The 23,965-nt window shown below is 48.2% G+C and overlaps 1 long non-coding RNA gene across 1 annotated transcript; it reads right to left on the reverse strand.

The window, feature by feature from the left end:
- Positions 1–12,723: 12,723 nt before the first annotated feature.
- Positions 12,724–16,671, reverse strand: LOC148382123 (uncharacterized). The gene is made up of 4 exons (XR_015853881.1): positions 16,593–16,671; positions 14,858–15,028; positions 14,657–14,734; positions 12,724–12,812 (listed from the first exon to the last, which is right to left on the reverse strand). It is a non-coding gene; the product is annotated as an uncharacterized LOC148382123 (long non-coding RNA).
- Between the last annotated feature and the right edge of the window lie 7,294 nt (positions 16,672–23,965).

Consider the following 23,965-nt stretch of genomic DNA (forward strand, 5'->3'; position numbering starts at 1 on the left):
TCTTACAACAAAGTAGTGATATTGCAGTTGAATAGAAGTAACATATCCTATGAAAATATATATATATACATATATACTATATATATATATATATATATTAAAAATAAGTATAAAGTGCAGCAGTGATAATTATGCAATAGTGCAAGTAGGCAAAACAGTATTCAAGAGTGTGCAGAGGAATGCTAAACCATGTATTAAACTTCTATTTAAAGGGTTTATACAAGTTCAGTAAAGTTGGTAGTGCGAGATAGTGCAAGATAGAGGTCCGTAGTGTCATAAAGTACAGTTCTGTGAATGTGTGATGCAGAGTTCAGTTTAGAGCTCAACAGTTCTAGTGTTCAACAGTCTGATGACAGCAGGGAAAAAGCTGTTGCAGAACCTGGTGGACCTGCAGCGGATGCTGCAAACCTCTTCCCAGAGGGCAGCAGGGAGAACAGTCCATGGTGGGGGTGTGATGGGTCATTGATGATGTTACGGGCACGGGACATGCAGCGCTGAGATGAAATGTCCTGAATGGAGGGAAGAGGAGCCCCTATGATCCTCTCTGCTGTCCTCACCACTCTCCTCACGTTCTTCCAATCGGAGGCGGTGCAGCCTCCACACCACACAGAGAGACAGCTTGTCAGAATGCTCTCTATGGTGCTCCTGTAGAACGTCCTCATGATGGGTGGGGGCAGGTGGGCTCTCCTCATCCTCCGCAGGAAGTACAAGCGCTTCTGTGCCCTCTTGACCAGTGCCGTAGTGTTCATAGTCCAGGTGAGGTCTTCTGTGATGTGGACCCCCAGGAATTTGGTGGTGCTGACCACCTCCACAGCTGAGCTGTTGATGATCAGTGGAGCGTGGTGAGGCTGTTTTTTCCTGAAGTCGACGATGATCTCCTTCATCTTCTCCTCATTCAGGATCAGGCTGTTTTCTCTGCACCAGCCCACCAGCTGCTCCACCTCCTCTCTGTAGTCCAGGTCGTTGTTGTCTCTGATGAGCCCCACCACCGTTGTGTCGTCTGCTGACTTCACGATGTGATTGGTGGTGAACCTGAGGACGCAGTCGTGTGTCATCAGGGTGCACAGCAGGGGGCTCAGGACGCAGCCCTGAAGGGAGCCTGTGCTGAGGGTGATGACATCAGAGGTGTTCTGTCCGACCCGGACTGACTGAGGTCTGTTGGTGAGGAAGTCTAGCAGCCAGTTGCGAAGGGGGGTGTTGAAGCCCAGGTGTTCCAATTTTCCTACCAGATGCTGTGGGATGATGGTGTTAAACGCTGAGCTGAAGTCCAGGAACAGCCTCCGCACATGGGTGTTCTTCTCCTCCAGGTGAGCCAGGCTCAGGTGAAGAACGGAGGAGATGGCGTCCTGAGTGGAGCGGTTTTGCCGGTCGGCAAACTGGAACGGGTCAAATAATAGGGGGAGTCTGGAAACGATGTGACCTTTAAGCAGCCTTTCGAAGCACTTCATCATAACCGGAGTCAGTGCAACAGGCCGGTAATCATTAAATGAGGTGATTTGAGGTTTCTTCGGCACCGGAATGATGGAGGCAGTCTTAAAGCACGCCGGCACTGTGGCTTGGCCCAGCGAGGTGTTAAAAATGTCTGTGATGACCCCAGCCAGATGACTTGCACATTCCCTGAACACACGCCCAGGAATGTTGTCGGGGCCAGGGGCCTTACAGGGGTTGACTCTCCTCAGGGTCTTCAACACATCGGCGGAGTCAAGGCAGAGTACCTCCTCTTCCTGATGGGGGACAGTTTTAACTGCTGGAGTGCCGTTTAGTGCCTCGAACCTCCCAAAGAAGTTATTTAGACCATTTAGAAAGTCAGCATCAACTACACCCACCGGGGGGGGGGGGAGGGTGAGTTGTAGTCTGTAATCGCCCGTATGCCTTGCCACATACTCCTGATGTTTTTGACGTCGTGGAAACGATCCTGAAATTTTCGACTGCGGTCTCGCTTCGCTATCCTGATGGCACGGTTCAAGTTGGCTCTCGCTGTCCTCAGTGTCTCCTTGTCGCCAGACTTGAAGGCAGAGTTCCGCGCTCGTAGCGTTTGACGTACCTCCTCAGTCATCCAGGGTCGTTGGTTGCCCCGGGTGATGATATTCTTAGTGGTGCTGACGTCCACGGTGCATTTGTTGATGTAGGCTGACACAGTCATGGCACACGCATGTCTAATCTACATCGGGAAAACTGGGAGGGAGGGAGGCAGGCAGGGAGGCAGGCAGGGAGGCAGGCAGGGAGGCAGGCAGTGTCTGTCTGTTGAGGTTTTCACCTTGTTCTTCTCCTGCTGAAGTTCTAACTGGACGTCCATCAGTTTGGTTCTCAGCTCGTCATTGGCGGCCTGAAGGGCGTCCGTTCGCTCCGCCTTGGCCCGCCCTGCCGGAGCTCGTTTGGACATCTCTTACTCGAGTCTCGCCCGGTCGTCAGTCAGAGATCACAACATTTGTACCTGGAGAGCACAAACGCAGCGCTGTTTTCCACTGGCTTCGAACTCAACTTCAATCGGTACCGTAACTTACAACATCATAAACATAGAACTAGCTTGACTTATTCATTGAATAAATGCATTTGGTTCTTCAAAACTGCATCACGCAACATAGCGTGACCGAGACGGCCGTTATCCACCTGCGTGAAGTTATTTGGTGAAATGAATGAGATGTTTAAGACACCATCGTTCTGTCTCTATGTAGATGAAGGTAAATAATCGATTGCTGAAGGTCCAAAGGTGTTGTGATAAACAAATAAACATATTAGTGATTAGTGACATATTTGTGATAAACATATTAGGCAGGATAATCACATATGTTAACGTGACTGCCCACACTGTATTTATTTATGGTTATTTGTTAAATCGAGTACTGTTAGACATGAAATAGGAAGTGTTTAACATAAATGGAAGACGAAAGGGGTACTCACCATTGTAGCTCCTGCTGGTCAATGATACGAGCCTCTTCTTGCAGTGGAAAACATACAGCCAACAAACACCGTGGAACCTAAAGGAATGAAATTAAACATTAACATTTAGCCTCAACCAACATTCACAGATACAACGCAACGCAAACTACACAAACGTAAATCTTTTTAAACACAATGAGTTGTACTTACCGTGTACGCTCTAGACGGTCCACTTGCAAGCGGAAAATAAAGATATTTCTGTTGATAATCGTCGTGTTTGTATCCGGTGTCTCGCTCAAGGCCATTGCGCCCACAGATTTGAATTTTGGCGAGAGTTCAGCCTATTGACGTCATTTCCGCGGTGTAATACCCGCATATCTGAAACGGCAAAGTTAAGAGTAGAGTTAAATAAAGTTTCTAGTCAACGCAATAATTTACAACCGTTGACCAGTCGAAATAATCGTCGAAATTTGGCGTCTGTGGCTGGAAGCAGACGCCGAGTTCGACATTCCTCCCAAACGCCACACTCCCTCGCTTTTCAGGGCTAAAAAAAAAACAGTTGTAATTACCTTGTACGCTCTAGACGGTCAAGTTGCAAGCTGAAAACAAAAATATTTGCCTTGTTAGTCATCGTGTTACTAACAGCTGTGTCTTGTTTGCCAGAACTGCCGCTTTCCTACTTCCTGTTGCAAGCCACGCCCACGGATTATAATTTTGCCGTGAGTTCCGCCTATTGACGTCATGTCCGCGTCACATGACTGCGACGTAATATTATCTAAAACTGTTTGTGCGGTATTGTGTTGTTCTGTGCGGTATTGTGTTATTCTGTGCGGCGTCGTGTTGTTCTGTGCGGCGTCGTGTTGTTCAGTGCGACGTCGTGTTGTTCAGTGCGGCATGGTGTTGTTCAGTGCGGCATGGTGTTGTTCAGTGCGGCATGGTGTTGTTCAGTGCGGCATAATATTGTTCAGTGCGGCATAATGTTGTTCAGTGCGGCATGGTGTTGTTCAGTGCGGCATGGTGTTGTTCAGTGCGGCATGGTGTTGTTCAGTGCGGCATAATGTTGTTCAGTGCGCCATAATGTTGTTCAGTGCGGCATGGTGTTGTTCAGTGCGGGATGGTGTTGTTCAGTGCAGGATGGTGTTGTTCAGTGCGGCATGGTGTTGTTCAATGCGGCATGGTGTTGTTCAGTGCGGGATGGTGTTGTTCAGTGCGGCATGGTGTTGTTCAGTGCGGCATAATGTTGTTCAGTGCGGCATGGTGTTGTTCAGTGCGGCATGGTGTTGTTCAGTGCGGCATGGTGTTGTTCAGTGCGGCATGGTGTTGTTCAGTGCGGAATGGTGTTGTTCAGTGCGGCATGGTGTTGTTCAGTCCGGGATGGTGTTGTTCAATGCGGGATCGTGTTGTTCAGTGCGGGGTGGTGTTGTTCAGTGCGGGATGGTGTTGTTCAGTGCGGCATGGTGTTGTTCAATGCGGCATGGTGTTGTTCAGTGCGGGATGGTGTTGTTCATTGCGGCATGGTGTTGTTCAGTGCGGCATGGTGTTGTTCAGTAGGGCATGGTGTTGTTCAGTGCGGCATGGTGTTGTTCAGTGCGGCATAATGTTGTTCAGTGCGGCATGGTGTTGTTCAGTGCAGGATGGTGTTGTTCAGTGCGGCATGGTGTTGTTCAATGCGGCATGGTGTTGTTCAATGCAGGATCGTGTTGTTCAGTGCAGCATAATGTTGTTCAGTGCAGCATGGTGTTGTTCAGTGCGGCATGGTGTTGTTCAATGCGGCATGGTGTTGTTCACTGCGGGATGGTGTTGTTCAATGCGGGATCGTGTTGTTCAGTGCGGCATAATGTTGTTCAGTGCAGCATGGTGTTGTTCAGTGCGGCATGGTGTTGTTCAGTGCGACATAATGTTGTTTAGTGCGGCATAATGTTGTTCAGTGCGGCATAATGTTGTTCAGTGCGGCATGGTGTTGTTCAGTGCGGCATGGTGTTGTTCAGTGCGGCATGGTGTTGTTCAGTGCAGGATGGTGTTGTTCAGTGCGGCATGGTGTTGTTCAATGCGGCATGGTGTTGTTCAGTGCGGGATGGTGTTGTTCAGTGCAGGATGGTGTTGTTCAGTGCGGCATGGTGTTGTTCAGTGCGGAATGGTGTTGTTCAGTGCGGCATGGTGTTGTTCAGTGCGGCATGGTGTTGTTCAGTGCAGGATGGTGTTGTTCAATGCGGGATCGTGTTGTTCAGTGCGGCATGGTGTTGTTCAGTGCGGCATGGTGTTGTTCAGTGCGGCATGGTGTTGTTCAGTGCGGCATAATGTTGTTCAGTGCGGCATGGTGTTGTTCAGTGCGGCATGGTGTTGTTCAGTGCGGCATAATGTTGTCCAGTGCGCCATAATGTTGTTCAGTGCGGCATGGTGTTGTTTAGTGCGGGATGGTGTTGTTCAGTGCAGGATGGTGTTGTTCAGTGCGGCATGGTGTTGTTCAATGCGGCATGGTGTTGTTCAGTGCGGGATGGTGTTGTTCAGTGCGGCATGGTGTTGTTCAGTGCGGCATAATGTTGTTCAGTGCGGCATGGTGTTGTTCAGTGCGGCATGGTGTTGTTCAGTGCGGCATGGTGTTGTTCAGTGCGGCATGGTGTTGTTCAGTGCGGAATGGTGTTGTTCAGTGCGGCATGGTGTTGTTCAGTGCGGGATGGTGTTGTTCAATGCGGGATCGTGTTGTTCAGTGCGGGGTGGTGTTGTTCAGTGCAGGATGGTGTTGTTCAGTGCAGGATGGTGTTGTTCAGTGTGGCATGGTGTTGTTCAATGCAGGATCGTGTTGTTCAGTGCAGCATAATGTTGTTCAGTGCAGCATGGTGTTGTTCAGTGCGGCATGGTGTTGTTCAATGCGGCATGGTGTTGTTCAGTGCGGGATGGTGTTGTTCAGTGCGGCATGGTGTTTTTCAGTGCGGCATAATGTTGTTCAGTGCGGCATGGTGTTGTTCAGTGCGGCATGGTGTTGTTCAGTGCAGGATGGTGTTGTTCAGTGCGGCATGGTGTTGTTCAATGCAGGATCGTGTTGTTCAGTGCAGCATAATGTTGTTCAGTGCAGCATGGTGTTGTTCAGTGCGGCATGGTGTTGTTCAATGCGGCATGGTGTTGTTCACTGCGGGATGGTGTTGTTCAATGCGGGATCGTGTTGTTCAGTGCGGCATAATGTTGTTCAGTGCAGCATGGTGTTGTTCAGTGCGGCATGGTGTTGTTCAGTGCGACATAATGTTGTTTAGTGCGGCATAATGTTGTTCAGTGCGGCATAATGTTGTTCAGTGCGGCATGGTGTTGTTCAGTGCGGCATGGTGTTGTTCAGTGCGGCATGGTGTTGTTCAGTGCAGGATGGTGTTGTTCAGTGCGGCATGGTGTTGTTTAATGCGGCATGGTGTTGTTCAGTGCGGGATGGTGTTGTTCAGTGCAGGATGGTGTCGTTCAGTGCGGCATGGTGTTGTTCAGTGCGGAATGGTGTTGTTCAGTGCGGCATGGTGTTGTTCAGTGCGGCATGGTGTTGTTCAGTGCAGGATGGTGTTGTTCAATGCGGGATCGTGTTGTTCAGTGCGGCATGGTGTTGTTCAGTGCGGCATGGTGTTGTTCAGTGCGGCATAATGTTGTTCAGTGCGGCATGGTGTTGTTCAGTGCGGCATGGTGTTGTTCAGTGCGGCATGGTGTTGTTCAGTGCGGCATGGTGTTGTTCAGTGCGGCATAATGTTGTTCAGTGCAGCATGGTGTTGTTCAGTGCGGCATGGTGTTGTTCAGTGCGACATAATGTTGTTTAGTGCGGCATAATGTTGTTCAGTGCGGCATAATGTTGTTCAGTGCGGCATGGTGTTGTTCAGTGCGGCATGGTGTTGTTCAGTGCGGCATGGTGTTGTTCAGTGCAGGATGGTGTTGTTCAGTGCGGCATGGTGTTGTTCAATGCGGCATGGTGTTGTTCAGTGCGGGATGGTGTTGTTCAGTGCAGGATGGTGTTGTTCAGTGCGGCATGGTGTTGTTCAGTGCGGGGTGGTGTTGTTCAGTGCGGGATGGTGTTGTTCAGTGCGGCATGGTGTTGTTCAATGCGGCATGGTGTTGTTCAGTGCGGGATGGTGTTGTTCATTGCGGCATGGTGTTGTTCAGTGCGGCATGGTGTTGTTCAGTGCGGCATGGTGTTGTTCAGTGCGGCATGGTGTTGTTCAGTGCGGCATGGTGTTGTTCAGTGCGGCATGGTGTTGTTCAGTGCGGCATGGTGTTGTTCAGTGCGGCATAATGTTGTCCAGTGCGCCATAATGTTGTTCAGTGTGGCATGGTGTTGTTTAGTGCGGGATGGTGTTGTTCAGTGCAGGATGGTGTTGTTCAGTGCGGCATGGTGTTGTTCAATGCGGCATGGTGTTGTTCAGTGCGGGATGGTGTTGTTCAGTGCGGCATGGTGTTGTTCAGTGCGGCATAATGTTGTTCAGTGCGGCATGGTGTTGTTCAGTGCGGCATGGTGTTGTTCAGTGCGGCATGGTGTTGTTCAGTGCGGCATGGTGTTGTTCAGTGCGGAATGGTGTTGTTCAGTGCGGCATGGTGTTGTTCAGTGCGGGATGGTGTTGTTCAATGCGGGATCATGTTGTTCAGTGCGGGGTGGTGTTGTTCAGTGCAGGATGGTGTTGTTCAGTGCAGGATGGTGTTGTTCAGTGCGGCATGGTGTTGTTCAATGCAGGATCGTGTTGTTCAGTGCAGCATAATGTTGTTCAGTGCAGCATGGTGTTGTTCAGTGCGGCATGGTGTTGTTCAATGCGGCATGGTGTTGTTCAGTGCGGGATGGTGTTGTTCAGTGCGGCATGGTGTTTTTCAGTGCGGCATAATGTTGTTCAGTGCGGCATGGTGTTGTTCAGTGCGGCATGGTGTTGTTCAGTGCAGGATGGTGTTGTTCAGTGCGGCATGGTGTTGTTCAATGCAGGATCGTGTTGTTCAGTGCAGCATAATGTTGTTCAGTGCAGCATGGTGTTGTTCAGTGCGGCATAATGTTGTCCAGTGCGCCATAATGTTGTTCAGTGCGGCATGGTGTTGTTTAGTGCGGGATGGTGTTGTTCAGTGCAGGATGGTGTTGTTCAGTGCGGCATGGTGTTGTTCAATGCGGCATGGTGTTGTTCAGTGCGGGATGGTGTTGTTAAGTGCGGCATGGTGTTGTTCAGTGCGGCATAATGTTGTTCAGTGCGGCATGGTGTTGTTCAGTGCAGCATGGTGTTGTTCAGTGCGGCATGGTGTTGTTCAGTGCGGCATGGTGTTGTTCAGTGCGGCATGGTGTTGTTCAGTGCGGCATGGTGTTGTTCAGTGCGGCATGGTGTTGTTCAGTGCGGAATGGTGTTGTTCAGTGCGGCATGGTGTTGTTCAGTGCGGGATGGTGTTGTTCAATGCGGGATCATGTTGTTCAGTGCGGGGTGGTGTTGTTCAGTGCAGGATGGTGTTGTTCAGTGCAGGATGGTGTTGTTCAGTGCGGCATGGTGTTGTTCAATGCAGGATCGTGTTGTTCAGTGCAGCATAATGTTGTTCAGTGCAGCATGGTGTTGTTCAGTGCGGCATGGTGTTGTTCAATGCGGCATGGTGTTGTTCAGTGCGGGATGGTGTTGTTCAGTGCGGCATGGTGTTTTTCAGTGCGGCATAATGTTGTTCAGTGCGGCATGGTGTTGTTCAGTGCGGCATGGTGTTGTTCAGTGCAGGATGGTGTTGTTCAGTGCGGCATGGTGTTGTTCAATGCAGGATCGTGTTTTTCAGTGCAGCATAATGTTGTTCAGTGCAGCATGGTGTTGTTCAGTGCGGCATAATGTTGTCCAGTGCGCCATAATGTTGTTCAGTGCGGCATGGTGTTGTTTAGTGCGGGATGGTGTTGTTCAGTGCAGGATGGTGTTGTTCAGTGCGGCATGGTGTTGTTCAATGCGGCATGGTGTTGTTCAGTGTGGGATGGTGTTGTTCAGTGCGGCATGGTGTTGTTCAGTGCGGCATAATGTTGTTCAGTGCGGCATGGTGTTGTTCAGTGCGGCATGGTGTTGTTCAGTGCGGCATGGTGTTGTTCAGTGCGGCATGGTGTTGTTCAGTGCGGAATGGTGTTGTTCAGTGCGGCATGGTGTTGTTCAGTGCGGGATGGTGTTGTTCAATGCGGGATCATGTTGTTCAGTGCGGGGTGGTGTTGTTCAGTGCAGGATGGTGTTGTTCAGTGCAGGATGGTGTTGTTCAGTGCGGCATGGTGTTGTTCAATGCAGGATCGTGTTGTTCAGTGCAGCATAATGTTGTTCAGTGCAGCATGGTGTTGTTCAGTGCGGCATGGTGTTGTTCAATGCGGCATGGTGTTGTTCAGTGCGGGATGGTGTTGTTCAGTGCGGCCTGGTGTTTTTCAGTGCGGCATAATGTTGTTCAGTGCGGCATGGTGTTGTTCAGTGCGGCATGGTGTTGTTCAGTGCAGGATGGTGTTGTTCAGTGCGGCATGGTGTTGTTCAATGCAGGATCGTGTTGTTCAGTGCAGCATAATGTTGTTCAGTGCAGCATGGTGTTGTTCAGTGCGGCATGGTGTTGTTCAATGCGGCATGGTGTTGTTCACTGCGGGATGGTGTTGTTCAATGCGGGATCGTGTTGTTCAGTGCGGCATAATGTTGTTCAGTGCAGCATGGTGTTGTTCAGTGCGGCATGGTGTTGTTCAGTGCGACATAATGTTGTTCAGTGCGGCATAATGTTGTTCAGTGCGGCATAATGTTGTTCAGTGCCGCATGGTGTTGTTCAGTGCGGCATGGTGTTGTTCAGTGCGGCATGGTGTTGTTCAGTGCAGGATGGTGTTGTTCAGTGCGGCATGGTGTTGTTTAATGCGGCATGGTGTTGTTCAGTGCGGGATGGTGTTGTTCAGTGCAGGATGGTGTTGTTCAGTGCGGCATGGTGTTGTTCAGTGCGGAATGGTGTTGTTCAGTGCGGCATGGTGTTGTTCAGTGCGGCATGGTGTTGTTCAGTGCAGGATGGTGTTGTTCAATGCGGGATCGTGTTGTTCAGTGCGGCATGGTGTTGTTCAGTGCGGCATGGTGTTGTTCAGTGCGGCATAATGTTGTTCAGTGCGGCATGGTGTTGTTCAGTGCGGCATGGTGTTGTTCAGTGCGGCATGGTGTTGTTCAGTGCGGCATGGTGTTGTTCAGTGCGGCATAATGTTGTCCAGTGCGCCATAATGTTGTTCAGTGCGGCATGGTGTTGTTTAGTGCGGGATGGTGTTGTTCAGTGCAGGATGGTGTTGTTCAGTGCGGCATGGTGTTGTTCAATGCGGCATGGTGTTGTTCAGTGCGGGATGGTGTTGTTCAGTGCGGCATGGTGTTGTTCAGTGCGGCATAATGTTGTTCAGTGCGGCATGGTGTTGTTCAGTGCGGCATGGTGTTCAGTGCGGCAATGTGTTGTTCAGTGCGGCATGGTGTTGTTCAGTGCGGAATGGTGTTGTTCAGTGCGGCATGGTGTTGTTCAGTGCGGGATGGTGTTCAATGCGGGATCGTGTTGTTCAGTGCGGGGTGGTGTTGTTCAGTGCAGGATGGTGTTGTTCAGTGCAGGATGGTGTTGTTCAGTGCGGCATGGTGTTGTTCAATGCAGGATCGTGTTCAGTGCAGCATAATGTTGTTCAGTGCAGCATGGTGTTGTTCAGTGCGGCATGGTGTTGTTCAATGCGGCATGGTGTTGTTCAGTGCGGGATGGTGTTGTTCAGTGCGGCATGGTGTTTTTCAGTGCGGCATAATGTTGTTCAGTGCGGCATGGTGTTGTTCAGTGCGGCATGGTGTTGTTCAGTGCGACATAATGTTGTTCAGTGCGGCATAATGTTGTTCAGTGCGGCATGGTGTTGTTCAGTGCGGCATGGTGTTGTTCAGTGCGGCATGGTGTTGTTCAGTGCGGCATGGTGTTGTTCAGTGCAGGATGGTGTTGTTCAGTGCAGGATGGTGTTGTTCAATGCGGCATGGTGTTTTTCAGTGCGGGATGGTGTTGTTCAGTGCAGGATGGTGTTGTTCAGTGCGGCATGGTGTTGTTCAGTGCGGAATGGTGTTGTTCAGTGCGGCATGGTGTTGTTCAGTGCGGCATGGTGTTGTTCAGTGCAGGATGGTGTTGTTCAATGCGGGATGGTGTTGTTCAGTGCGGGATGGTGTTGTTCAGTGCAGGATGGTGTTGTTCAGTGCGGCATGGTGTTGTTCAATGCGGCATGGTGTTGTTCAGTGCAGGATGGTGTTGTTCAGTGCGGCATGGTGTTGTTCAATGCGGCATGGTGTTGTTCAATGCGGCATGGTGTTGTTCAGTGCGGCATGGTGTTGTTCAGTGCGGCATGGTGTTGTTCAGTGCAGCGTAATGTTGTTCAGTGCGGCATGGTGTTGTTCAGTGCGGAATGGTGTTGTTCAGTGCGGCATGGTGTTGTTCAGTGCAGGATGGTGTTGTTCAGTGCGGCATGGTGTTGCTCAGTGCGGCATGGTGTTGTTCAGTGCGGGATGGTGTTGTTCATTGCGGCATGGTGTTGTTCAGTGCGGGATGGTGTTGTTCAGTGCAGGATGGTGTTGTTCAGTGCGGCATGGTGTTGTTCAATGCGGGATCGTGTTGTTCAGTGCGGCATGGTGTTGTTCAGTGCGGCATGGTGTTGTTCAGTGCGGCATGGTGTTGTTCAGTGCGGCATGGTGTTGTTCAGTGCGGCATAATGTTGTTCAGTGCGGCATAATGTTGTTCAGTGCGGCATAATGTTGTTCAGTGCGGCATAATGTTGTTCAGTGCGGGATGGTGTTGTTCATTGCGGCATGGTGTTGTTCAGTGCGGCATGGTGTTGTTCAGTGCGGCATGGTGTTGTTCAGTGCGGGATGGTGTTGTTCAGTGCAGGATGGTGTTGTTCAGTGCGGCATGGTGTTGTTCAGTGCGGCATGGTGTTGTTCATTTCGGCATAATGTTGTTCAGTGCGGCATAATGTTGTTTAGTGCGGCATGGTGTTGTTCAGTGCGTTATAGTGTTGTTCAGTGCGTTATAATGTTGTTCAGTGCGGCATGGTGTTGTTCAGTGCGGCATGGTGTTGTTCAGTGCGGCATAATGTTGTTCAGTGCGGCATAATGTTGTTCAGTGCGGCATGGTGTTGTTCAGTGCGGCATGGTGTTGTTCAGTGCGGGATGGTGTTGTTCAGTGCGGCATGGTGTTCAATGCGGAATGGTGTTGTTCAGTGCAGGATGGTGTTGTTCAGTGCGGCATGGTGTTGTTCAGTGCGGCATAATGTTGTTCAGTGCGGCATGGTGTTGTTCAGTGCGGCATGGTGTTGTTCAGTGCGGCATGGTGTTGTTCAGTGCGGCATAATGTTGTTCAGTGGGGCATGGTGTTGTTCAGTGCGGCATGGTGTTGTTCAGTGCGGCATAATGTTCAGTGCGGCATAATGTTGTTCAGTGCGGCATGGTGTTGTTCAGTGCGGGATGGTGTTGTTCAGTGCAGGATGGTGTTGTTCAGTGCGGCATGGTGTTCAGTGCGGGATGGTGTCTTTCAGTGCGGCATGGTGTCGTTCAGTGCGGCATGGTGTCTTTCAGTGCGGCATGGTGTCGTTCAGTGAGGCATGGTGTTGTTCAGTGCGGCATGGTGTTGTTTAGTGCGGCATGGTGTTGTTCAGTGCGGCATAATGTTGTTCAGTGCGGCATGGTGTTGTTCAGTGCGGCATGGTGTTGTTCAGTGCGGTATCGTGTTGTTCAGTGCGGTATCGTGTTTCTCAGTGCGGTATCGTGTTGTTCAGTGCAGTATCGTTGTGTTGTTCGTATTGTGTTTAACACTTAGCCTCTAACACTTAGCCTCTAACACTTAGCCTCTAGCATCTAGAAGGTAAATAAATAGGAAGGAAGGACTCACCGGTGACGTCTTCGCCCACGTCCAAGTGTTGTACTTTGTATTTTCATCCTTCTGACAGTGGAAAACATAGCCAACAAACACCGTGGAACCTAAACGAATGAAAGAAAACTATCATTTGGCCACAACCAACATTCACAGATACAACACAATGTGACGTGCGGGGTTGAGGTTAAAGGTTGAGTGAAGGGCCCTCGTTTTAAACTACTTTTTTGAAAAGGATTGGGAACAAGTAAGACGTATTTAATTTATTTAATGGGAAGTAGTAAGAGCTATTGAATTTAATCTATGTATTATATTCTATTGTATTGTATTCTGTTGTATTCTTTTGGATTGTATTCACACTAACCCCACTAAAACTTCAGCCCACAAAAACTCGCCTCTGGCGCCTAGCCTCTGGCACTTAGCCTCTAACACTTAGCCTTTAACACTTAGCCTTTAACACTTAGCCTTTAACACTTAGCCTAGAAGGTGAATAAATAGGGTTAAAGGTTGAGTGAAGGGACCTCGTTTTAAACTACTTTTTTGTAAAGGAGTGGGAACAAGTAAGACGTATTTAATTTATTTAATGGGAAGTAGTAAGACTTATTAAATTTATTTAATCTACTTTTCTTCCCAGGCAAAATTTGATGTGCTGCAATTCCAAATTTCCAAAGTGAATGAAGGAATGAAGTCCTTTAAATTATGATTTTGTATAAATACTAGGCATTAACACAAAATCGACGGCACAAAATGGGCAGACTTTACTTGTTTGAAAAGGACTGGTTACAAGACAGACTTTTTTAATTTATTTAATGGGAAGAAGACTTATTTAGTTTAATTGATCTATTTTTGTTCCCTGGCAAAATTCGATTTGCTGCAATTCCAAATTTCCAAAGTGAATGAAGGAAAGAAGTCGTTTAAATTATGATTTTGTTTAAATACTAGGCATAGACACAAAATCTACGGCACAAAATGGGCAGACTTTACTTGTTTGAAGAGGACTGGTTACAAGACAGACTTTTCTGATTTATTTAATGGGAAGAAGACTTATTTAGTTTATTTAATCTATTTTTGTTCCCTGGCAAAATTGGATTTGCTGAAATTGTATTTTGCCAAATCTTGCCTTGAGACCTGATAGGAAGTATTAAACGCTTAGTTAAATCAATACAAGTTGGTAATAAGAGCGAGTAATGTTGGTTGAACCGATGAATGAAGGTTGAAAGCAATTTAAATTATGACTTTGTATAAATACTAGATATTAACAGAACATCTACTGCGCGAAATGGGCAGAGTTTACTTGTTTGAGAAGGAGTGGCTTATTCAAAACTAAGATTTATTTAATCTGTTTGTTCCCAGGCAAAATTGGATGTGATGCAATTCCAAATTTCACCACATGATGGTGCCCAATTTTGACTTCATAGGACATATTAAACACTTAGCTTGTTATTATGTTCAAGGTAATCAGATTTGTTTATTATTCTAATGGCCTCTTCAAAACTATTCTGGATTACTACTTTGGATCTATTCTACATTACTTGGCAACAACATACTCTGTAACAGATTAGGCAGTATAATCATATCTGTTAACTTGAGAGTGCCCACACTCAATCTACTTATCGTGATGTGTTAAATCAATTACTGTTAGACATTATTTGTCTGATAATCTACCAAATCTTTGAATTGAAGAATTTGTGATTTAATTAATAGCTTGTTGTTATGTTAAGGGTAATCAGACTTGTATATAATTCTAATGGCCTTCTTTTGAAAACTATTCTGAATTACAACTTTGGATCTTATATTACTTTGCAACAATCTACTCCGTGACAGATTAGGCAGTATAATCACATATGTTAACTTCAGTGCCCACACTGTATTTATTTATGGTTATTTGTTAAATCAAGTACTGTTAGACATGAAATAGGAAGTGTTTAACATAAATGTTATGGCTACTCACCATTGTAGCTCGCTCCTGGTCAATGATACGAGCCTCTTCTTGCAGTGGAAAACTTGCAGCCAACAAACACCGTGGAACCTAAAGGAATGAAATTAAACATTAACATTTCGCCTCGACCAATTTTCACACGTACAACGCAACGCGGCTACACTTCTGCTATTACAAACGTAAATCTCCTTAAACACAATGAGTGTTACTTACCGTGTACGCTCTAGACGGTCCAGTTGCAAGCAGAAAATAAAGATATTTCTGTTGATAATCGTCGCTGCTCAGTGGCTCACGGCCATCGCGCCAACAGATTTGAATTTTGGCGGAGGTTCGGGCAATTACGTCATATCCACGGCACATGACTGCGACGTAATACCCGCTTATCTGAAACGGCAGTTAAAAGTAGAGTTACATCAAGTTTTCTTGGAACCTAAACGAATGAAAGAAAACTATCATTTGGCCACAACCAACATTCACAGATACAACACAACGTGCGGGGTTGGGGTTAAAGATTGAGTGAAGGGCCCTCGTTTTAAACTACTGTTTTGAAAAGGAGTGGGAACAAGTAAGACGTATTTAATTTATTTAATGGGAAGTAGTAAGACTTATTAAATTTATTTAATCTACTTTTCTTCCCAGGCAAAATTTGATGTGCTGCAATTCCAAATTTCCAAAGTGAATGAAGGAATGAAGTCCTTTAAATTATGATTTTGTATAAATACTAGGCATTAACACAAAATCGACGGCACAAAATGGGCAGACTTTACTTGTTTGAAAAGGACTGGTTACAAGACAGACTTTTTTAATTTATTTAATGGGAAGAAGACTTATTTAGTTTAATTGATCTATTTTTGTTCCCTGCCAAAATTCGATTTGCTGCAATTCCAAATTTCCAAAGTGAATGAAGGAAAGAAGTCGTTTAAATTATGATTTTGTTTAAATACTAGGCATAGACACAAAATCTACGGCACAAAATGGGCAGACTTTACTTGTTTGAAGAGGACTGGTTACAAGACAGACTTTTCTGATTTATTTAATGGGAAGAGGACTTATTTAGTTTATTTAATCTATTTTTGTTCCCTGGCAAAATTGGATTTGCTGAAATTGTATTTTGCCAAATCTCGATTTGAGACCTGATAGGAAGTATTAAACGCTTAGTTAAATCAATACAAGTTGGTAATAAGAGCGAGTAATGTTGGTTGAACCGATGAATGAAGGTTGAAAGCAATTTAAATTATGACTTTGTATAAATACTAGATATTAACAGAACATCTACTGCGCAAAATGGGCAGAGTTTACTTGTTTGAGAAGGAGTGGCTTATTCAAAACTAAGATTTATGTAATCTGTTTGTTCCCAGGCAAAATTGGATGTGATGCAATTCCAAATTTCACCACATGATGGTGCCCAATTTTGACTTCATAGGACATATTAAACACTTAGCTTGTTATTATGTTCAAGGTAATCAGATTTGTTTATCATTCTAATGGCCTCTTCAAAACTATTCTGGATTACTACTTTGGATCTATTCTACATTACTTGGCAACAACATACTCTGTAACAGATTAGGCAGTATAATCACATATGTTAACTTGAGAGTGCCCACACTCAATCTACTTATCGTGATGTGTTAAATCAATTACTGTTAGACATTATTTGTCTGATAATCTACCAAATCTTTGAATTGAAGAATTTGTGATTTAATTAATAGCTTGTTCAGGGTAATCAGACTTGTATATAATTCTAATGGCCTTCTTTTGAAAACTATTCTGAATTACAACTTTGGATCTTATATTACTTTGCAACAATCTACTCCGTGACAGATTAGGCAGTATAATCACATATGTTAACTTCAGTGCCCACACTGTATTTATTTATGGTTATTTGTTAAATCAAGTACTGTTAGACATGAAATAGGAAGTGTTTAACATAAATGTTATGGCTACTCACCATTGTAGCTCGCTCCTGGTCAATGATATGAGCCTCTTCTTGCAGTGGAAAACTTGCAGCCAACAAACACCGTGGAACCTAAAGGAATGAAATTAAACATTAACATTTCGCCTCGACCAATTTTCACACGTACAACGCAACGCGGCTACACTTCTGCTATTACAAACGTAAATCTCCTTAAACACAACGAGTGTTACTTACCGTGTACGCTCTAGGCAAAATTGGATGTGATGCAATTCCAAATCTATCTGAAACGGCAGTTAAAAGTAGAGTTACATCAAGTTTTCTTTTTTAATCAACACAATCATTTACAACCGTTGACCAGAAAGAATCGTCGAAATTCGACGTCCCCCACAAACGCCACGCTCACTCGCTTTTCAGGGCAACAAAAGTACTTCTTTTTAAAAACGATGAGTTGTACTTACCGTGTACGCTCTGGACGGTCCAGTTGCAAGCAGAAAATAAAAATATTTCTCTTGTTAGTCGTTTGTTACCATCCGCTGTGTCTTTGTCAACATCGCCGCCATTTTCCTACTTCCTGCTGCGAGCCACGCCCACGGATTTAAATTTGGGCGGAAGCTCTTTCCATTGGCGTCGTTTTCGCGTATAGCAAATCCGATTGGTTGGGAAGGGGGCACGGTTATGCAGCCGAGGGGTCCTGTGATCGGTGGGATGTAAAGTAGGCGTCGACGTCACGTCCGCGTCACGTGACCACGACGTGGCAGACGTCATATAGCAACCGCTGTTTTGTTTAGTAGACTTACAGTTGTTATGCATTGACATAATGGCGCACACACCAAATAGATTTAAATAAATTAAATAATTCTTCTGCCCACTCTCTTTTAAACAAGTTAACTCTCCCCGCGGATTTGAATTCCGGCGAAAGTTACGCCCATCGACGTCACGTATGTCACGTGACCACGACGTGGCAGATGTCATATAGCAACCGCTGTTTTGTTTAGTAGATTTACAGTTGTTATGCATTGGCATAATGGTGTGCACTCAAAATAGATTTAAATAAATTAAATATTTCTTCTGCCTACTCCCTTTTAAACAAGTTAACTCTGCCCACGTCCATTGACGTCTTGTCTGCGTCACGTGACCACGACGTAGCGACGTCATATAGTAACCGCTGTTTTGACCAGTAGACTTAGTTATTATGCGTTGACATAATGGCGCACTGGTTAGCATGGCCACCTCTTAAGCATGATGATGCGGGTTCGACGCCTGATCAATGTTAGCATGGAGTGAGCTGAAGTGCATGGCGCTGAAGATTTGAATCTTTGAAATGCGCTGAGGTCTGACATATCAGGCAGAATGGTTTGCCATCACGTTCAACAAAAAATAGAAACTTTCCCACTCTGATTAAAACGTCCTGTGTTCATCTACGTATTTTCGTTTTGCTGTGCATCTTTTCCCTGCCATTTCGAGAGCCCAATTGACACTCATAGTTTAAAGAAATGTGTTTGCCCATCCTACTTTGTGGAATTTCACCACATGCGCTTTTGACCAAAATACCAAATTGAACTCAAGTGAAGCCAACACGCACAACCCCCCCCCCCCCCACACACACACACACACACAAATGTTGATATGAACATAAAAGAGCCGCATGCGGTTCGGGAGTTGCGGCTTGGCCAAACCTGTACTATACAACTTTATTTGTATAAAATTTTCACAACAGCTGTCACACAAACAAAGCGGGAAAAACCGAAGACGTGCGTGTTCCGCCCACGCTGGATTTATTTGCACCTTTGAAAAGACACCGTATTGCCGCAGATGTGGCAAAGAGTACTTTTGGGCATCTGAGACGGAAGGATGTCCAAAGCATCACGTCACCTGCTCTGGTAGGCATGGTGGTGGGACGTTGAGGTCAACCGCTTTGGGGTTGGCTGACTCTTTGATCGCAGGATGCCACACACTTGAAGACAGAAGCAGAAAAGCAGAGCTAAATGCAAAATGTACTCACCGGTGACTCCAATTTTTTTCCCCCCTGAAGAAACAGCTGGACGGGTGGCCCCGGCTGGCCAGTGGGACTCTTGTTATTCTGACCCTTTTTAGTGCGCGTTTGGGGCAACAACCGTTTTTTGTGGCGCTCTCTTCTGGTTCAAAAGTGCCCTGCATGTGAATTTGCTTTTCCTGCCTTCTGATTGGATGAGCGCCGGTGTGACGCGGTGCCTCTGTCACCGTGGCGGGGGGTATACGTTGGCATCGGAGCGTCTGCCAACGTCTGAGACCGGCTGGCAGTGTATCGGAGGTGTCGAGTGCGGTGCCGCTGGAGCTCACTCACCAGCTGGTGTTAGGGCCACAGAATGAAGGCCAAGGAGAAGAATAGAAAGAGAAACAGAAACTTCTCCTCCAATTGTTTGATTTGTCTCTTCTGAGCTTCGATGAATTCTTTCAGCTCTTTGTTCCTCTAGGACGGACAAATGGAAAGTGGCATTCAAAAGCCAGTAAGCGTGCAAGTAAGTGCCGGGCTGGCTTTGGGCCCTTACCTGTTGCGCGCTGTGCAGCAGATCCATTCTCTCTTGGAGGATGCAAGCGTCGCGCTCCCTCAACTCGCACATCAGGGCTCGCTTCCATTGGTCCACGGCGCTCCTAAGCTCTTCTCTCTGATCCGCCGTCAGCACGTCATTCACGCCAGCGTGGCTGGCTTTTTCGCCGTCCGTGGCGGGGCAGTCCCGCTGCGGTAGCGCCTCGTACAACATGGCCTCCAGCTCCAGGATCCTCTGGGCCGCAATCCTCGTCCATCAGTGGTCCGGCGGGAGATTTGAGGGCGGCTTACCTTATGAGCCTGGTCCATGGAACACTTCCTGAAGTCCAACTCTTCATCCAGGTAGCCCTTCTGCTTGCAGAACATATCCTAGCACAGCTCAAGGTCAGAATTGTTGGGGCACATTGCCGGAGTTCCCCTTGGCTGATGTCGCGTGTCTGTCTACCTTCTCACTTTCAATGTCCAACATCTTCTGTTGAAGTGTTGACTTGGTCACTTTGATGTATTCTAACCACTGAGGAAAGGCTGCTGTCACATAAGCAGAATGCGAGAGCGTGCGTGGACGTGCGCGTTACCTTCTCGGCTAGGGTGAGAAGGGTCCTGGCGTGAATCACGACCACCTGCTCCTCGTTGGTGAGATTCTGCAAGAGCCCAAAGGCACAGCGTCAACAAGCTTCTTTCAGCGCAAAGCCTTCCAAAAGTCACATTTGAGCCGCCGAGTCTCGTGGAGTGCGAACATAAGGAGTTCGACATACACTTACGGCGTTATAGCCCAGGATGTCCAGCTTCTTCATCAGATCACTGATGACGATGTCCGGGGGAAAGGCGCAAGGAGCAATGTAAGGTGTTCTGGGACCTCGGGTTAAGGTTAGGGTTGCGAGGGACGCCTTACCTACGCTCACGCCCTCGGCCTCGCAGTAGATCTGCAAAGGGCTGAGGCCGTCTGGGAAACGGACTTGCAGAAACTTCAAGACGGGGGAGCGCCACTCCCTCTCCTGAAAGGCAGAGGCATGCATCCGTCCGTCCGTCCGTCCGTCCGTCACATCTCTGGCCTCAACACGCTTGTGCGAGTCTTCCCACCTCCAGCTCCAGGATGCGGAACTCAAGCAGTTCGTTTTGGTCTCGGATATCCTGGATGTGCTCTTTCAGACGCGCTTCTTCCGCCTCCATCCGCCTGACCTGAAAAGACAGTCAGACCTCATCTGCGGGGCTTCCCGACAGGTGTGACGCCAAGCGACTCCGCCCAGCGCCTTTCTTTCCGTCACCTTTTCGGCCAACTGCTGATTGCTCTGACGCAGCAGCTGCTTCTCCTCCACCCACTTGACATTCTAGAAGAGACAAACGCGTGGACAGCTTTGGAATGTTGTGTCATTTTCATCCACAAATTCTTTGGTTGACTGGAAAATGACATTTGCTTTTCTCCGCATTTTCCCAGCCACGTTCGGGGGGGGGGGGGTTGGTCCAGTAATGCCAGACGGATGAGTGACTGAAGAATGTAGCTATTTTGTCTGAGAAAAAGGTGTGCTCATTGATGAGCTTACCTGTCCTTGTTGCTTCAGCGCTGACTCCAGATCTGCTACTCTGCTTTGATAGTGACCCATTTCTACCATCAGCTTTTCTCTGGTCTGAAAGGAGGAGGAGGGAGGCTCCTCCTCCTCCTTTCAGACCAGAGAACACCCGAGGCTGGGTGAGAACGGGGAGGCTGCGACCCGGCCGGGGGTTGCGGGAAGGGGCGCCACCTTGATCTCCTTCTCGGCGTCGTAGTCCCCTTTCGCTGGTCTGGGCTAGCAGAGCGTAGGCTCGTTGCAGCGCTTGATATTCTTGCGTCAGCTGGCGGTAGCGAAGCTCCGCCTCTTCATGCACACACCAATGCAACACAGCACTAGTACCAGAATCAGTCAGACCGGCGACAAAGCACCCGCGACGCAAAGACGAGTCCGATTCCAGGCTGAAGAGGAATGTTTGGTGCCAATACGCTGGCAGAAATGGCGGGCTACCTCTTCGGGTTCCGTGTCGGGGGTTCTGTCGGTGTGAAAAGACAAGGACGATCCGTCCGAGTCCACCAACACGTCTTCGTCGTAGCCGTAAAATGTTTCGATGACCTGCGGGCGCGGAAGCAAACATCTCTCTGAACAAACTGAAGCGACACCTCACGATGAATCGACGAGAGGAACGATAGCGAGAAAAAGGCCATTTCATCTTGCGCAACACCAAGCAGCCGCAAACAAACAGACTCACCTTGCAGGACCTCACGCTTTGTTCCTCCTCAGAGATTCTCGACGTCGGTATCGTAGCAGCAAATCTCTCTCCTGTCGACACAAATAATCCGCCTTTGAGATTCTTTGGATGCAAAGGGAACGAACGGCTCCGGCGCAGAAACAAACGCGACTCACAATGACATTTCTGACATGAGCTCCTGTCTCCAGAGCCTGAAAAACACGTCACCGGCGATGATTGGAGGGACGCTCGTCTTTTCCAAAAGTGACAACTACAGGGTGTGTCAGGGTTTTCCAGATTATCTTTATCGTATCATTGTGTTGCTTTGACTTTGACTGCGACCTGTAATAAATAATATTATTTATCCCTTATTTATCCCTATCGCTTATCCCTTCCTACACAAAGTCGTAAAACACCCCTTGCTATGTTTTGACTAGAGGTCAAGGGCTTCCTCTATTCAATCCACTCTTACACCCACCCTGTTTCTCTTAATTAAAATGCTCGTGCAGGAGCCGAGAGTCAGACTTCATTCGTACAACGGATGGACTCTCCACCTGCAGGTGTCCAAAAGAACTTACTTGTCTCCCGTGTGGTTCTTGCAAAATAAGTTGGAGCGAGCGCAACTCTAACAGGGTGCATTTTGCCACTAGCTGCCTACGGACAATGACGTCGCGCTCGCGGCTCATGGTTGACGGGCTGAGCAGCCGGGCAAGTCCGTCGTTTTCAGCGCACAGCGAGTGGCAAAGGCGCTGACAAAACGGGAGCTTTGAGCTGCTGAAAACGGCAAAACAAGTCTAAAGCGTGTTCAAACGCGTGCGCACAATGCTCCTGCTTGAAAGGTCGGAATTTAAGGGGCCAATTTTTTGGATGGCGGCCGCCGGCCAAGCTTTGGACGGAAAAGGTTTCCTGGCGACAGCGAGCGAGCGCGGCGCTGCCGTACGTGCACCGAGTCGCCTGCCTGAAGACCTTGGACAAGTCGTCGATGATGTGCCGCTGCTCCACAACTTGAAGGAACTCCATTTCACCGTCCCGCTGGCCGCAACCGCGGTCCAGGTCATTGAGCGAACTAGGCCTTCTCTGTGGAACACAAATGCAGTGGACTCTGTTGGCACGCCGCCGTTGTCCGCGTCGACTTACCAAGCTTGCCATCTCCTCGTTCTCCTGGGTGACAAAGCGCACTTTGTTTTCAAGGCGACACAGCACCAGCGAGAGTTCTTCATTCTTCCTGCTCAGGCGTTTGTTTTTGTACAGGAGTGGCAGAAACTGGCTTTCTGTTTCTCTCAGTCGCTTTAGCTGCAAGCATGAAGTGCGGGATGTGAAAGACGCACAACACGCGGGCCAGAACGTATCCATTCCTTTTGCATCGGTTTGAACGGAATCGTGGCTTTGGCTCCCAATAAAAGACATCTACCAGGCAACCGACTCGCCGCGCCGCTCAACTAATAAGCAAGCGCAATGGGTGCCTCGCTGGATGGCGCGCATCAAACGTAGCGCAAACCTTCAAGCGTGCCGTCAATAAATTACCAGTTCATTGCGCTCTTCAGAAAGCAGGGCGTTTCGATCCTCCAGTTTCCTGATGACTGCGCTGAGCTCAGCGATTTTCAGATGAAACCGTCGCGTGTCCCGATCCTCCTGAGACTGAAAACGCCCCGCAACACACACACACAAGCACTCGTTCAAAGTTCAAAACTGTTTTTGTGCTACCTTCCTCCAGCAACGAACTAAGTCATGCGTACTGCAAGTGTGTGATGAGGTGGCTTACGCAATGAAGAGGATTGCTAGTAGCGGCGTTGACCCCACTTCCAGGGTAGTTTAGGCCCGCCCTTTGGGAATCCCTCAGGGCAGCGATCTGCTGCTCGGCAGCCTGAGTCTGCAGCTGAAGGCGGTGGACGTGGCCGGCCCCAGGGCTTCATCCAAAACACTAACCGCTCTGTCTTTCAGCTTGATCTCATCCGTCTGGATGTACAAACGGGGAGCGCTCAGGCAGGCGGGCAAACTCATTTGCCAGAATTGTGACAAAAACAAAGAGAGCAACCGGCCAATTTTTTTCTTGAATCGACTAGAACACCTTTGCTGTGACAAAAGCGAAGCGAGCAACCGGACATTTTCTTCTTGTGAAATAGAATAGAATAGAATGCCTTAGGTGTCATTGCACTGCAGGTATACAACGAAATTGGGAACATAGCCACGCACCGCGCATCTGATCAGTCCTACCAGTCGGCGGATCTCCCTCTCGCAGTCTCTCTTGGTTCGGCTCAGCTCCTCCCGATGCTGGTGATGAGCCGATCGGAGCTCGGCCGCTCGGGACTGCCAGGCCTGCTGGGCCGCTGCCAGGGCTTCTTCCGCGCTCCTGGTGGAGGCGACACCGCTCGGTCTCCCGACACCGCCGCGTCTCCTCCACCTCCGCCAGCAAAGCGCCCCCCCTCCTCACCTGAGCAGACATTGCGCCACACCGGGCCGTTGAGACCGCAACGGAGCGCCGCGACGCTTACTGGGGACAAGCTACACAATACGGTAGCGGCCGCATCGAAGCCCGACGTGGCGTGCGGATAGTCAGACACGGATAGAGCGGATCACCTTGTCCATGGAGCCGTCCCTCAGGCTGAGGACCAAGGCATTCAGTCGCTGGATCTCTCCATCTTTGATTTTGATCACTCTCATC

This window comes from Syngnathus floridae, chromosome 18 (assembly GCF_059516105.1).
Source record: "Syngnathus floridae isolate MCC-2025c chromosome 18, RoL_Sflo_1.0, whole genome shotgun sequence".
Classification (NCBI taxonomy): domain Eukaryota; kingdom Metazoa; phylum Chordata; class Actinopteri; order Syngnathiformes; family Syngnathidae; genus Syngnathus; species Syngnathus floridae.